Source organism: Aphidius gifuensis, linkage group LG2, assembly GCF_014905175.1.
Source record: "Aphidius gifuensis isolate YNYX2018 linkage group LG2, ASM1490517v1, whole genome shotgun sequence".
NCBI lineage: Eukaryota > Metazoa > Arthropoda > Insecta > Hymenoptera > Braconidae > Aphidius > Aphidius gifuensis.
The window spans coordinates 24990874-25006691 of NC_057789.1; the positions used below are offsets into that span (position 1 = coordinate 24990874).

The 15818-nt window shown below is 21.8% G+C and overlaps 1 protein-coding gene across 3 annotated transcripts in view; it reads right to left on the minus strand.

Annotated features, from left to right (window-relative positions):
- LOC122849780 (Kv channel-interacting protein 2) overlaps positions 1–15818 on the minus strand; it is a 38651-nt gene that overhangs the window by 6717 nt on the left and 16116 nt on the right. The window lies entirely within an intron of this gene.

Consider the following 15818-nt stretch of genomic DNA (forward strand, 5'->3'; position numbering starts at 1 on the left):
ACAATATAATCATGTCAAGTTTAATATTTTTCAAAATTCTTTTCATTGAAAAAATGAAAAGAAAAAACAAAATAATTAGTGATGCCGCGAGACGAGACGAGACGAGAGTCAGCCCTCTCTCGTCTCGTCTCGACTTTAAAAGATCGTCTCTCGTCTCGCCTCGTCTCTCGTGACGAGAGAAAATTTGTCTCTCGTCTCGAATATTCTCGTTCCTCGTCAGCTATCTCGCTCTGTCTCGACTTCTCTCGGTCAAATTTATTTTTGGTGTTTTATTTCAATATAAAATAATTCATTACTTTGAATTTATTATAATTTTTTTTTTTCAATTTTAAATAAATTTTTATGCTTAGATATTATTCGATTATTCCGGTAATTTTGCGAAAAAAAAATATAGTATGGAGAATATTATGTTATCATACTGTATTATATATAAAACAAGAAGCAATATAAAATAATATTATAATCAACATATTGATGAAAAATCGTAAATTTATTATAATAAATTTTTAAAGAAATTATAAAAGCGTCTTAAAAGAAATGTATTATCATATAAGTAGATTGAAAAATATATAAAAATCAAAAAAATAAAAACATGAACTAAAAATATTTATCTTCGACTTTTCTCTCGCATATCACATTGGTGTTCTGTCTCTGTTCATCTCTCGCGACGAGAGAAAATTCGTCTCTCGTCTCGAAATTTATCGTCTCTCGTCACCTCTCTCTCGTCTCGTCTCGAGTTCTCTCGTCTATCGCGGCATCACTAAAAATAATTAAGTTAATCAAGAGCCTGCAAAAATGCGATCATTATATTTTAATTTACAAAAATATTTATTCATTGATAAAAAAAATATATATAATGAGAGTAAAAAAAAATGTAACAAATGGGAATGCATAGTCAGCAAAGTATTTATAATGATAATGATGATGAAATGTTGTTAAAAGGATCCTTGAATTGTTCAAGTTTTGATGTTTCATCAAGTAGATTGTTGAGATTCGATAGAAACAACTTGGAAATTACATGTCTGATTTAACATTGACTTGTACTACTTACTTTTTTTTTTATTTTGTTAATCAAATGAACAAGTAGTTTAAAAAATATATTATATTTTTTTTAAATAAGTATGATAAATTGAGCGATTTATTTATTTGAATACCTACGTGAAATTTTTTTGTGATATAGAATTTTTTTTTTTACTAACAGAGAAAATATTTGAGAGAATGAATGAATATGTCGAGCATAAATAATAAAAAACATATCATATATTTAAAATACACAAGTTTTTGTATATGAGAAAAAATAAAGTCATGTTTATTTTGCTGAGGGCTAGACATTGTTCTATTGATCTCATAAATGCCTTTAACTTCTATGAGAGATTATATTGTTTTTAGGGGTAAAAGCAAAAGCATGTTTATATTTTGTCCTGCAGTTATATATAAATCCAATTCAACGTGATATAAAATAAATATAAAAATACATAAAAATAACTTGAGTAATCAGAAAAAAAAACAAGTCAATTTTATGCTGGCAATAAATTTTATATTTATTGATGCTTCAAGCTGTTCTGTCAGTTGTGTTAAATAAATAAGAAATTTAAAAAAAAAAAATATATATACATGTTTGGGGATGATTTTTTAAAACTATTATTATTAGGGTTTTATAAATTCATCATTGGAACAGTTAAAAAATTTAAAAAATTTGACAAATTACTTTTACAACAAGTAGATATAAATTATTATAAAAAAAATAATATTATTCAAGTTGTTTTAATATTAATTATTTATTTAATCATGTGTTTATTTCGTCTTTTGATTAGTTGGATGGCTTATAATTCTTGGGAACTTCTTGTGACTTATAACCTTTCTGAAATTATCATTAATTGTTACGTGATTAATTATTGTATAATTTTATTAATGATTGAGAGTAGAATGTCATTGGTTAATCAAGGAATATCTTTACTAACGAAAAAATTGTTACCAAATGATGATTTAATTGATCAAATTGATTCAATTTTAATGCCATCAATTAAAATGACAAAATCAGATATTTCATTTATTGTCAAGTGTATTAATATTTTACGAAATTCACGTGATATTTTACATGATTTAGCTGAAGATGTTTCAAATTATCATTCATTTGCAACTTTATTTGTTATTGGTCGTCATTGTTTTTCATTAATTCAAACAACATATCGAGTTTCTTTGAACGTTTTGCTTGGTAATAATTTAACTGATTTAAAATCAATAAACTGGATTATATCACTCACCCAAACATTGACAATTGTTTTACTTGGTACTGTGTTAATATTTTATCCAAAAACAAGTTTGTATAAATTTTATCAATATTATTCATGTAATATTAAGTTTTTTCATCTTCTATTTTATAATTATTATCATTATTTTTTTTGTTTGATAAAGAATCAAGTACCATCCGGAAAAGTTGGTAGTTTTGTAAACATGGGTGTCTAATATAACATTCAGACTTGCTATGAATGAAATCGAACGGGGTCGAGAAATAAAGGGTGTTATGTTTAAACAATTCTCCCCTATATTTTATAACAATAATAATAACAATAACAACAATAACATCATCATCAATATCATCATTATCATGATCATCATTTTGTTTTCTCTATTTTTCTCTTTAAAAAAGGTGGAGGTTGCACGTTTATGACGTCATTGTTGGAAATCGATACAGCTCGCTTGTCCACAAATACTCCCTCTTTTGCACTCGACCCTTCATGTTTCTCACTTCTCATATCTCGCTCATCTTCATTCAACCCTCTACTGTTTTCTCACACTTTCGCTCCATTTACAGTTTTCTTCTTCTTTTTCTTATTCGATACTATCAAAATCCTACTTGCAATAGTGCTTTTTTTTTCCTTTCTTAATAATGCACTTGAACCAGAGAAAAAAAGAAATATATATGTAAGTACCGATTCAATTGACACTCTACTTTGTTGTGTATACTATTTTTTATTTTTTATTTTATTTCTCTACTATTGATTTACAGAAATAAAAATATATGCTTCAACTGAGATCAACCAATGTGATCCAAAATAAGTACTGTGTGGTTATGAGGAAATATTTTACTGAAGGCCAACAATAAATTACTGGCTTTTCATTGATTATTATTAAATAAAAAAAAAAACAACAAAATTAATGTTAAATATGTCAGTTATTGTTTGAACAAAGTACAAGTTACAACGCATGAAAATATGTATCAAAATAATACAATTTATTTAATACTATTGAAATTATTTTTTTTTATTTTTGGTACTGGAAATTTTAAGCTAATTATATTACCAAAAAATTGTAAAATTTATAAATTTAATATAGATGTATTATTTTCATATTTATGTATGATTTATAATTTTTTTTTGATAATTGTTATTTTAATTTTATGTGTAATTATGTTATCAAAAATTTGGTATTTAGAAAAAATGAATTTGATATCATTACATGGATATATTGATTTGGCTGTTTTTATTGTTGGACAAATTGGTATAAATTTAATCATCACAACATGTGCAATGAATAAAATAAAAATGATCAATATAACTGATAAATTAATAAAGCATGATAATCGAATGAAAAAAATTCATAAAAAAATTAATAAAAATGAAAATTATATTTATAATATTTTTTTAATAATTTTAATTAGTATTATTTTTTGGATTATTATTTTTTTAATTAACAATTCAACTTTTAGTATGTGGGAAAATTTTATTTACTTGTTACCTTCAATAATAATGATTTTTTTTTTGTTACAATTTTCATTGAGTTTAATGATTATTAATGATAGAATTATCAAATTAAATAATATACTTGGTTCATTTGAAAAATGTCCAATATTATTTCTTGATTATTTAAATTATTCATCGACAATTCAACTTGATGATTTATCAATTTCTGCTACTTTTGAAATAATTAGAAAAGAAAGAACTAATCTCGCTATTATTACTGGTGATATATTTAAATTTTATTCATTTCCAAGCATTATTATTTTAAGTATTTTTAGTGCTAATTTAATTGATTCAACGTATGAAATTGTTGTGGATCTTAAATTAAATGCTAGTTATCTTAATATATTGGCAAATATATTGTGGACATTTATTTTTTTAATCCCAATTATTTCACTATGTTTGACTGTTAAAAATCTTGATAGAAATGTATGTATTTTTAATATTTACAAATAATTATTACAGTATAATTATTTTCTCAATTTATAAAAATTTTCTTTCAGATGTATATAAGTGGACTTGAAGTTTATAAAGTTAAAAATGCATATTTAATTAATGAAAAAATAAAATTACAGGTAATTTTTATAAAAAAAGAAAATTACATATCATAAAAAAATTAAAAATATAAATTTCTTGTTATTTTTAATAATATAGATGGATAAATTTTCCTTGGAATTACTTCATAGAAAATTCGACTTTACAGCATGTAAATTATTTCCTTTTGATTCAACCTTATTAGGTTCAGTAAGTAATGGAAAAAAATAATAATAATACTTTTTTCATCAAAATAAATTACATAACTTTTATTGATTTTAAAATTGCTTGATCTTATATTGCCATCAGAAAATAAAAAAAATAAGTATAACTTTCGAAAAATACACACATCAGTTTTCCCTTGAATTTTCTACAGACACTGATGTATAATTTGGAATCATTTTACAAAATTGCTTAGCAACATTGATACCAACCACAACAATTTTTTGCAAAACAATGAGTCAGTTTGTGTGAAAAACCAGTTGAAGTAAGAAGTATATTTAAAAATGCCACGTATTATTAAAAAAAAGAATTACACAAGTACAATTATACTATTTTTGTTGAGTCAGGCTCCATTCAATCTGAGCATTTTACCAGTTTTATTTAAAAAATCTTATACTGCTACACGGTATCAACGTCACAAACTAAATTACAATTTATTTGTAATAATTATAATATTAATATTACATATTAAAATTTTTGTAAATCCAAATCGTGATTTTTATACTAATTCAAAACTTAATAAAATATTGGATCTTAGTATTAGATTCTGCAGTTGTATATCATCAATGATTGTTTTAATTTCATGTTTCATTGACAATAAATTCATCATTGAAACAGTTAAAAAATTTAAAAAATTTGACAAATCACTTTTACAACTTACTATAGATATAAATTATTATAAAAAAAATAATATTATTCAAGTTATTTCAATATTAATTATTTATTTAATTATGTGTTTATTTCGTCTTTTGTTTCTTTGGATGCCTTATAATTCTTGGGAACTTTTAGTGACTTATAACCTTTCTGAAATTATCATTAATTGTTACGTGATTAATTATTGTATAATTTTATTAATGATTGAGAGTAGAATGTCATTGGTTAATCAAGGAATATCTTTACTCACAAAAAAATTATTACCAAACGATGATTTAATTGATCAAATTGATTTAATTTTAATGCCATCAATTAGAATGACAAAATCAGATATTTCATTTATTGTCAAGTGTATTAATATTTTACGAAATTCACGTGATATTTTACATGATTTAGCTGAAGATGTTTCAAGTTATCATTCATTTGCAATTTTATTTGTTATTGGTCGTCATTGTTTTACATTAATTCAAACAACATATAGAATTTTTGAGAGCATTTTGCTTGTTAATAATTTTACTGATTTTAAATCAATAAGTTTGTTATTCTCATTTGTCCAAACTTTGACAATTATTTTACTGAGCATACGTGTTCATACACTTACAAAACAAGTTTGTATTGACTTTTATATTTATCATTTATCATTTATCAATTTAGTTATAATAATTTTTTGTTACAGATGAATATGACTGCTCATATTGTCGCCAAAGTTACAAATATTTATTCATCATACTGGGAAATTAAATCTCAGGTAGCTATATATTTTACAATTGTTAAATTTAAAATGATTTTCAATTAATTATTGATATTCATTATGAAATTGAATTTTTTTGTTTTCCATAGCTGATTCCATTTTCCGCAGAGTTATTACACACAGAAGTTGAATTTACTGCTTTGGGGATGTTTTCTTTGGATTGCACTCTTTTACATTCAGTTAATAAAACATAAATTTTGAATTTTTAAATTTTATATTTTTTCGTGTATATAATAATCTATATATTATTTATTTTGTTAGATGTTTGGAGTGACAGTAACGTACCTGGCAATTCTTCTCCAAGTTCAAAAAGCCACAACATAAATTATTACAATTTAATTTATATAAAAAAAATTCACGTAGATTAAAAAATAAATAATTTCACTTAGATAATAGAATAACTCACATTTATTATAATAATAAATATATACACTTTTCAAAAGTGCGATTTAATCAATTTTAAATTTCTTGAAAATAAATATTATTGATTTTAAAATTACATGACACTTGTATCTATAATTTAAAAAAAAATATATAATTGAATTAAATAAAAAAAATAAAAACACAAATAATATAATGCATATAATTTTAAATAAAATTTAAAAATTACCTAGCAACATTTACATCAAACAAAAAGCATTTTTACGCAGCTAAAAACAACAACCATCATCAGTCTGTTTAAAAAATCATTCAAAGCAACATTAATTCCCAAAAATGCACCGTAAATTAAATAAAAGAAATAATTTAATAATTAAAAAATTATTATTCATATTAACTCAAGCACCATTAAATTTTATAATTCTACCATTACTATTCAATAAAAAAAATTCAACAAAATACTCACGTAATAAATTAAATTACAATTTTTTTATTATAATTATTATTCTAATATTATATATAAAAGCAACAATTAATTTTTATCAAGTTGAATATGAGCTTGATTCAACAATGGGTAAAATAATTGGAATTATTGTTGGTGCATGTGGAAGTGCAACATCAATGATTATTTTATTATCATGTTTAATCAAAAAAAAATTCATCAAAAATACAATGATTAATATTAGCAAATTTGATAACAAAGTATTTAAAAAATTATCAAAAATATATCGTAAAAAAAGTGGAAATAAAAATATATTATTTATAATAATGATTTATTTGTTTATTGGAATTTCGCGTATTATTGTTGAGTATTTTGCATTTTATTCTTGGGAAGCTGTTGTAACATATGGCATTGCTGAGTTGATTATAAATTGTTATGTCATTAATTATTGTATTATACTATTGTTAATTAAAAATAGAATGAAATCAGTTAATCAAGGAATATTATATTTATCAAATCAATCATTATTTAGCAATGAAAATAATAGTTTTACATTGACATCAACATCATCATCGTCATCAGTGAGAATAAAAAAATCAAAAATTAAATTTATTGTCAATTGTATTGATGATTTGAGAAATGTTAGAAGCATTTTACATGAAATATGTTTAGAGACATTGGATTATCATTCATTGCCAATAACAATTGTCATTGGACATCATTGCTTGACACTAATTCACAATGCATATATTATTTTTTTACAAATATTGATGAGTCATAATGAACTTAGTTTTATGACATTAAATTCATTGTTTTGGACACTTCAAGTTGTACCAATTGTTTTGCTGAGTTATCAAGTTCATACACTTCAAAAACAAGTAAGAAAAAAAACTATATATTTAATTTCTTTTTCGAATTATAATATATGTAATTTTTTTTTTTTTTTGTAGATGAAATTGACGGGATGTGTTATTTTTAAAATTTCAAAAATATATTCAGCGTATTGGGAAATTCAAACAGAGGTATTAAATATAAATTATTTAAGCAATTAATAATTGTTTTGAATATTAAAAAGATTGTATAGAATTTTTAAAATTATTATTACAGAGATTTTTTGATATTAATTTTCATCAAATTACCAAAATGATAGAAATTAAATTGAAAAAAAAAAAATAGATTCTTCAATATAATGATTTTAAAAATAAAAAAAAAATTATTTAATTTATAAATATTAATTAAAAATGAAAATTTAATTTGTTTATGTGTTTTTTATTTTCAGATTATTTCATTTTCAACAGAATTAATGCATAGAAATATTTTTTTTACTGCGTTTGAAATGTTTTCACTGGATTGCACACTTTTACATTCGGTTAATATAAAATTAATTAATGATTATTTTTAAAATAGCTAATTAATATCTATAAAGAAGCTATTAATATATTTATAAATAATTTTTATTTACAGATATTTGGAACAGTAGTAACTTACTTAATAATTCTCTTGCAATTTCAAGAAGAAAAAATTGATCAAATTATTCATCCAACAGATTGAATAATTATAATTAAAAAATATATATCTTGTTAAAATGGGAAAAATATAATTAGTATTATTTTTATCTATTGTAGAAATAAGTATTGAAGAGCTATAGAAAAAATAATAAAAAATATATTTTATTGTAAAATAGAAAATAAAAAAAAATATAGAAATAAATATAGTGTCAGTGAATATCGAATATTTATGTTTTTTCGTTATCGAAAAAAAAAAAAAATACATATATAAATATTTAATAAAAAAACATGTCCTCATTTTGTGACTAAATTTTTATTTGAAAATATTAAAATATAATTATTTAATTTCAAGTAAAATGATAATTATAAATTTGTTTTTATAAAATTAATTAATTTTTACTTTATTTGCATTAACATTGTTGAAAAAAAAAATAATAAAAAAATTTTTTTCTTCATTTTTTATACGACATTATTAGCAAATACTTTTTCTCAATATTTTTGAGGAATAATTATGAAATTGGAAAAAATAACTAGATGTAAATTTGAATTAAATATTAATTATTCAAAATAATTATGATTTTTATTTTAAACATTTATGTTGATTAATTAATTTTTATTTGACAAAATTCAAATTCATTTATTATGTTATTCTTTTTTTTTTTTTACCAACAACGAAATTTTTTTATTCATTTTACAGATAACGTATCACTTTTAGATCATTGTAGTTTTCAGAAAATAGCATTGTGTACCGTGTAACTCGTAAAGTATGACACGGTGTAAAAAATATTGAAATATAATATTCTTTTGTATTTTTTTTTCGTCAATATTCTGCATAAAAATTGTTACAATAAGTCAGTCAGAAGCGAGAAATTGTCAGAACAAGTTGTCTAAAATTGAACAATACCAAAATGTCATTGAAAAAAAAAATAATAAATTTTTTAAATCACTTTGTTTCAAAAATAATTATTGTATTAAATTACACACCATTTAATTTTTTAGTATTTGGAATTTTATTTGATAAAATTATATCGATAAATCAAAATTCATATTCACGTTTAAAATCCATTTACAGTATCTGTGTGATAACTATTTTGATGATTGTATATTGTATAATGATTCCACAACTTACTCAAATGTCTTATGAACATCGTGTTAGTTTCACAAATTTTATAAATATCACAGTGGCAATATGTGGATGTTTAACATCACTCATCGGACTTGCAATGCATATTATTAAAAAAAAAAAATTTATCAAAGTAATTGATAAATTGAGTGAATTTGAGCAAATTGTTAGAAATAATTTATCAATTTTATACAATAATCAACGTAAATTATATCGAGTTATTATTATTTTATTAGTGTGGTTAATTGTAATATTATTGCGTTTTTTTATAACATTAACTATTCTTCCTAAAAGTGTTTTTTACACTTATGTTTTACCAGAAATTATAAATGGATGTTTTGTAATTAATTATGGTCTGACAATGATGTTGCTTGAAGATAAATTAAAATCTTTAAATGATGCATTATCGCGATTTGTTTATAAAAAAAAGATTGGTAATTTAGTAAATGTTCATCCAGCTATTCATGCACGATTGATCAGTGAAGATTGTATTTTTATTCAGTTAATTAGTATTAGAAAAGCTCGAAATATTATTCTTGATATTGCTAATGATATAGCTAATTTTTATTCATTGATTATGTTTTTTATTGTTAATTATTATTTATTATCTTTGTTGAATTCTTTCTACGTATATTTCTTTCGATCATTAATGGGTTTACATAAATTCAATTTGAATGCTGTTAATCTTGTTTTGTGGATGGTCATTGTCTTGTATCCATTGATATTCATCAGCGTTAGTATTCAACGTCTTGAAAATCAGGTATTTTTATATATATGACACAATAATTAATTATTAAAAAAATAAATAATTTAATGTTTAATATTTGATAATTCAATTTTTAAAATTATTCGTTTGATATTTGAAAATTTTTATTTCATATTTTTCATTGTAATTTTCCAGTGTAATTTTTGTATTTATAATTTTTTTTTTAATTGAATTTTTATTTTTTAATTATTCTAGATGCGTAAAACTTCTGCTATTATTGTTGATATCAAGTCTGATTGTTTTACAAAGAGTCAAAAAACACAGGTATAATTAAAATTTAATTCAACAGCTCTTTTCTTATTTTAAACATTAAATGCTTAATTGATTTTTTATTTTCAGCTTAAAATTTTTGCATTAGAATTACAATTTAAAACAAAAGAATTTTTAGTTCTTCGATTATTTCCATTGAATTGCAAATTATTAAAAATGGTATATACAAATAAATAGCCATTCAATTTCAAGTAACTTCAATGCACTTAATTTTATTTTTTTTACTTTTTCAGATGTTCAGTTCAATTGCCACCTATATATTTGTACTTTTACAACTCGGAATTAATTCACATGTTAAAAGCACTGTTTAAAATATAAAACAAATACTATATTTATAAAAAAAATTAATAATAATGTTTTCGTGTCATCCTCACATTTTCTATATTAAATTTAAAATTCAAAAAAAAAAAAAACATTACTAGCAAGCACATAACATACATGCACGTATAATTTTTTTCGAGATTTTGATGTAAATGCAATAAAGGAATTGTTAATTGACACATTTTATTGATGGTAAGCTATTTTAATATTACACACAATTGTGAGATTTCAAATAAAATTAGAGATAATTAATATTGTGTTGATTAACATGTAACATGCAAGTATTAATGTTTTGGAAATATATTTGGCTTCAAAATAAAAAATAAATATATTGCTGATAAATACTGAAAGTTTTCAATGCCAATAAAATAAACAAAAATAAATAATGATATCACTTTTATTGATTTTAAAATTGCTTGATCTTATATTGCCATCAGAAAATAAAAAAATAAGTATAACTTTTGAAAAATACACACAACAATTCTACCTCGAATTTACAGAGAATGATGTATAATTTAGAATCATTTTACAAAATTGCTTAGCAACATTGATACCAAGCACAATAATTTTTTGCAAAACAATGAGTCAGTTTGTGTGAAAAACCAGTTGAAGTAAGAAGCATATTTAAAAATGCCACGTATTATTCAAAAAAAAAATTACACAAGTGCAATTATACTATTTTTGCTGAGTCAAGCTCCATTTAATCTGAGCATTTTACCATTTTTATTTAAAAAATCTTATACTGCTATACGGCATCAACGTCACAAACTAAATTACAATTTATTTGTAATAATTATAATATTAATATTACATATTAAAATTTTTGTCAATTTAAAACGTAATTTTAATACTGGTTGGACACTTAATAAAATATTGGATTACAGTATTAGAGCATGCAGTTGTATATCATCAATGATTGTTTTAATTTCATGTTTCATTGACAATAAATTCATCATTGAAACAGTTAAAAAATTCAAAAAATTTGACAAATCACTTTTACAACAATTAGATATAAATTATTATAAAAAAAATAATATTATTCAAGTTGTTTTAATATTAATTATTTATTTAATCATGTGTTTATTTCGTCTTTTGATTAGTTGGATGGCTTATAATTCTTGGGAACTTCTTGTGACTTATAACCTTTCTGAAATTATCATTAATTGTTACGTGATTAATTATTGTATAATTTTATTAATGATTGAGAGTAGAATGTCATTGGTTAATCAAGGAATATCTTTACTCACGAAAAAATTATTACCAAACGATGATTTGATTGATCAAATTGATTTAATTTTAATGCCATCAATTAAAATGACAAAATCAGATATTTCATTTATTGTCAAGTGTATTAATATTTTACGAAATTCACGTGATATTTTACATGATTTAGCTGAAGATGTTTCAAATTATCATTCATTTGCAATTTTATTTGTTATTGGTCGTCATTGTTTTTCATTAATTCAAACAACATATCGAGTTTCTTTGAACGTTTTGCTTGGTAATAATTTAACTGATTTAAAATCAATAAGCTGGATTATATCACTCACCCAAACATTGACAATTGTTTTACTGAGTATTCGTGTTCACACACTTACAAAACAAGTTTGTATTAAATTTTATATTTATCATTTATCATTTATCAATTTATTTATAATAATTTTTTGTTACAGATGAATATGACTGCTCATATTGTCGCCAAAGTTACAAATATTTATTCACCATACTGGGAAATTAAATCTCAGGTAGCTATATATTTTACAATTGTTAAATTTAAAATGATTTTTAATTAATTATTGATATTCATTATGAAATTGAATTTTTTTTTCATAGATGATTCCATTTTCCGCAGAGTTATTACACACAGAAGTTCAATTTACTGCTTTGGGGATGTTTTCATTGGATTGCACTCTTTTACATTCAGTTAATAAAACATAAATTTTGAATTTTTAAATTCTATATTTTTTCGTGTATATAATAATCTATATATTATTTATTTTGTTAGATATTTGGAGTGACAGTAACGTACCTGGCAATTCTTCTCCAAGTTCAAAAAGCCACAAAATAAATTATTACATTTTAATTTATATAAAAAAAATTCACGTATAGATTAAAAAATAAATTATTTCACCTAGATAATAAAATATTTCACATTTATTATAATAATAAATATATACATTTTTCAAAAGCGCGATTTAATCAATTTTAAATATCTTGAAAATAAATTTTTAAAAATGATTATAATTGATTTCAAAATTACATGATGAAAAAATTAATAAAATTATTCATCCAACAGATTCTATTAAATAATTATAATTAAAAAAAAATATATACTGTTATTTTATTTAATTTAAAACAAAAAAAATAATAAAATATAATAATTATTATTTTTATCTATTGTAGAAATAAATATCAAAGAGCTATAAAAAAAATTATAAAAAATATATTTTATTGTAGAATAGAAAATAAAAGAAAAAAAAAAATAAATAAATAAAATCACTTTCATTCATTAGAAATTAAACATGACTCATGAGGTTATTTTATTTTATTATTTTTTCTCTTGGTAAAACGTGATTTTGATAATGACGTTTTTATTCATGTTATTTTTCTTCAACTTATTATAGAGAAAATGTTATTTAAAAAATATTCGAGTTAGATAGAAAATTCTAATTATTGATTTTGTATGGCTTTCAATATACAGATGGTTTTTTTCCAATTTACATGATGGACAAAGGTTACCTATATGCAAGTCGACAAGTACCTTTTTTTTACAAGCAATAAAATTGTTTTGTTTACTTTGCAGATAAAATCTTTTTTCAGAAAATAGCATCGTGTATATCTAAGTAATAAGTTATATGACACTCTGTGTAAATAGAACTAATATATTATATTCTTTTATATTTTTTTTTCGTCAATATTCTGCATAAAAATTAATACAATAAGTCAGTCAGAAGCAAGAAATTGTCAGAACAAGTTGTCTAAAATTTAACAATACCAAAATGTCATTGAACAAAGAAATAATAAATTTTTTAAATCAATTTGTTTCAAAAATAATTATTGTATTAAATTACACACCATTTAATTTTTTAGTATTTGGAATTTTATTTGATAAAATTATATTGATAAATCAAAATTCATATTCACGTTTAAAATCCATTTACAGTATCAGTGTGATAATAATTTTGACGATAATATACAGTATAATGGTTCCTAAAATTGCTGAAATTTTTCCAACAGTTCAAGTTGGTTTTACACATTTTATAAATATTACAGTGGCAACATGTGGATGTTTAACATCACTCATCGGACTTGCAATGCATATTATTAAAAGAAAAAAATTTATCAAAGTAATTGATAAATTAAGTGAATTTGAGCAAATTGTTAGAAATAATTTATCAATTTTATACAATAATCAACGTAAATTATATCGAGTTATTATTATTTTATTAGTGTGGTTAATTATAATATTATTTCGTTTTTTTATAACATTATTTACTCTTCCCAAAAGTCTTCTTTACACTTCTGTTGTACCGCAAATTATAAATGGATGTTTTGTAATTAATTATGGTCTGACAATGATGTTGCTTGAAGATAAATTAAAATCTTTAAATGATGCATTATCACGATTTGTTTATAAAAAAAAGATTGGTAATTTAGTAAATGTTCATCCAGCTATTCATGCACGATTGATCAGTGAAGATTGTATTTTTATTCAGTTAATTAGTATTAGAAAAGCTCGAAATATTATTCTTGATATTGCTAATGATATAGCTAATTTTTATTCATTGATTATGTTTTTTGTTGTTATTCATTATTTATTATCGTTATTAACTTCTTTGCATCTATATTTTTTACGATCATTGACGAATGTACACGAATTTGGTTGGCAGTTTTTTAATCTTATTTTGTGGACCGTCATTGTCTTGTATCCATTGATATTTATCAGCGTTAGTATTCAACGTCTTGAAAATCAGGTATTTTTAATATATTACACAATTAAAAAAATAAAAAATGTAAAATTTAATATTATTCAAATGTCAAATGAACATTTATTCTATCAAATATTAGTTTAACATTAATTTTATAAATATGAACATTTAATTTTAAAATTATTTCTATGATAATTGATATTCAAAAATTTATATTTCTTATTTTTTATTGTAATTCTCCAGTGTCATTTTTATATTTATAATTTTTTTTTAATTGAATTTTTATTTTTTAATTATTCTAGATGCGTAAAACTTCTGCTATTATTGTTGATATCAAGTCTGAATACTTTACAAAGAGTCAAAAAACACAGGTATAATTAAAATTTAATTCAACAGCTCTTTTCTTATTTTAAACATTAAATGCTCAATTGATTTTTTATTTTCAGCTTAAAATTTTTGCATTAGAATTACAATTTAAAACAAAAGAATTTTTAGTTCTTCGATTATTTCCATTGAATTGCAAATTATTAAAAATGGTATATACAAATAAATAGCCATTTAATTTCAAGTAACTTCAATGCACTTAATTTAATTTTTTTACTTTTCAGATGTTCAGTTCAATTGCCACCTATATATTTGTACTTTTACAACTCGGAATTAATTCACATGTAAAAAGTACTGTTTAAAATATAAAACAAATACTATATTTATAAAAAAAATTAATAATAATGTTTTCGTGTCATCCTCACATTTTCTATATTAAATTTAAAATTTAAAAAAAAAAAAACACACTACTAGCAAGGACACAACAAATACACATATAATTTTTTTTTTACGATTTACAAATAGAAAAAATAATAAACAAAACCACCTGAATTTTCCGTATCAATTTACACGATCAAAAAAATTTAATTTTCAAGTATTGCAATATTTGCTTTTCTTTCGAACAATATTGTAAAAAAAAAAATAAAAAAAAATTGCATTTGTTTTCATTTTTTTTCATCAATAAATTGCCTAGCAACTTGTCACTCTTGTAAAATTGTAAAAAATAGGTGTCAGTTTTAATCGAACACTCGAATAAGATTGTTGAATTTAAAAAAAAAACTATGGCATTACATAACGAGTTAATTATTCATCATTCAATTACACCAGTATTAAATATTTTAAGTCAATCACCTTT